We start from the raw sequence: 2556 nt of genomic DNA, 5'->3' as shown, positions 1-2556 counted from the left end.
CCAACTTTTCCCTGCTAATTAGTTTGTGTCAGCACATGTGCAGAGCAACTTAATAGGTGAGAAAGCAGTTTGTGTGCAGGTGAGGTAGCTCCTACAGTAGTAGGTAAAAGCAGGTCCAGAACAATGCTTTCCTCATGGAGTGGGTGAGGCAGACAAACAAGGGTGAAAAGGTAAATTTCTGTAGGAATGCATATGTGTCCTCCCTAAAAAAAGATGTGTGAATGGGCCAAACATGATAAATTAGCTTGTGAACAAACATGCATAACTTTTAAAATATATATGATTTGACAGTGTCATAATCAGATGTAGGAATCCTTTGTTAGAGAGATGAGAGTGCAATAATGTGATTGGTGGCATCTTACATCCAGAGTGTAGTGAAATCCAAATCATAGCAGATGAGATAGTGGTACAGGTCATTATTTTGGGTACTATACAAAGATTGTGTGGAAAATAGTGGTCATGGGCTTCAAACATTGCTGAAACATCCTTTGTAGGTGTTAGATGTGGTTTATGTTATTGTATCCTAAATACAAAACCTATGTTAGTATTAGAGTGAACACGTTGACACATGTCGACTTGTGTAGATTGAGTGTGCTACTGCGTAAAGTCTATGAAAGCAGGTAGTGAATGTGTCTGTTTAGCAAATACCTACCTTAGCGTATAAAAAGATTCTTACCTTAAATTAAACAAACCTTTAAATGTGGAGAAGTATAGAAACATAAGCTTCCAATGTGTTTGCGTGCTGCATGTGTGGCTTGCAGGCAGTGAAATCATGGTTTGTAGTTAATAGACTGCAGCATTGCTTATTACATTCAGGTGTATGTGTTTGAGTAGTAATCAGCGTTAATTAGCTAACTCAGGCGCACGCTGGCATGCGGTATCTGTAGGGGTGGTTTTAGCTGGCGGTTGGCGGCCGCCTGTTTGGTGTCCGAAACGAACGGTGCCTTAGTCGATCGTGCGGTAGTAGCACCGCTCATTTCTGGTGCACACCCCCGTGTACGCCCATATTTACGCCCATTTTCCCTCATTATTTCGGCCGCTCCCATCAACACGCCCCTATGCCGCCCCATTACCCGTACGCTCGCGTACAGGTTTTTTCGCACGTTGTGACACCGGCCGTAAGCGTTGTGAAGTGTTCGCGCCGGCGCATTAGCGTATCTGCACATGCGCAGATCGTAAAAAACCCCGGGACGTACGCGTACGGCCCGGACGCTCCAACCAGAATAAGGCCCTATGTGTGTTATACTGCTGGGGGCATTATGTGTGTTATACTGCTGGGGGCATTATCTGTGTTCCTGCTGGGGGCATTATGTGTGTTATACTGCTGGGGGCATTATCTGTGTTTCTGCTGGGGGCATTATGTGTGTTATACTGCTGGGGGCATTATGTGTGTTATACTGCTGGGGGCATTATGTGTGTTATACTGCTGGGGGCATTATGTGTGTTATACTGCTGGGGGCATTATGTGGGGTATACTGCTGGGGGCATTATGTGGGGTATACTGCTGGGGGCATTATGTGTGTGATACTGCTGGGGGCATTATGTGTGTTATACTGCTGGGGGCATTATGTGGGGTATACTGCTGGGGGCATTATGTGTGTGATACTGCTGGGGGCATTATGTGTGTTATACTGCTGGGGGCATTATGTGTGTTATACTGCTGGGGGCATTATGTGGGGTATACTGCTGGGGGCATTATGTGTGTTATACTGCTGGGGGCATTATGTGTGTTATACTGCTGGGGGCATTATGTGGGGTATACTGCTGGGGGCATTATGTGTGTTATACTGCTGGGGGCATTATGTGTGTGATACTGCTGGGGGCATTATGTGTGTTATACTGCTGGGGGCATTATCTGTGTTGTACTGCTGGGGGCATTATGTGTGTTATACTGCTGGGGGCATTATGTGTGTTATACTGCTGGGGGTCATTTACTACTTACTAATTGTATGCTGATTTTTTAAATAAAAAACCAAAAGATAATTAATTACTACCTCCTCATACCATGTAGCATACCCTCCCCTTCTCATTTGACAGGTCCTGTGTCATACCCTCATGTCCTGTGTTTCTTCATCCCCTCCCACCCTACTCATATCCCCATGTTGACCCTCCCCTCTCATATGCCCAAGTCTTGTGTTACAATTTACCTGGCTTCTTCATCCCTGCAGGTGAGGCGGTAAGCTGAAATTTTGGATAGGGTTCTGGGGAACCTTGCAACGCGTGTAAAGGCGGCCTGCATTAAGCAGAGGTGCCAGTGAAGCCCTGGGAACATCCAGCCACCCCATCACCCTGCTCCTGAGATCAATGGAAAGGAAGGGTCGACAGATGTTGATGTCCATGAGAGCAGAGGAAACCGTGAGTCTGGCCACTGTGGCAAAATTTGCGCTAGTGTGAACTTAAAGAAGCAAAGACAGTTCCCCTATTAGTACAGTCCCCTTAGTTAAGAAAAGGCCCAGCTAGAGACAATAATCATAGTTTGTCTAGCTCATTTGTGCCAGGGACATTGGTACACCAAGAAGCATCCGGTTCTTTGATTTAATTGAAACCAAAAGATTT

This window comes from Crinia signifera, chromosome 1, assembly GCF_055691185.1.
Source record: "Crinia signifera chromosome 1, ASM5569118v1, whole genome shotgun sequence".
In the NCBI taxonomy this organism is placed as follows: domain Eukaryota; kingdom Metazoa; phylum Chordata; class Amphibia; order Anura; family Myobatrachidae; genus Crinia; species Crinia signifera.
Note: the sequence above shows the minus strand (reverse complement) of the source record.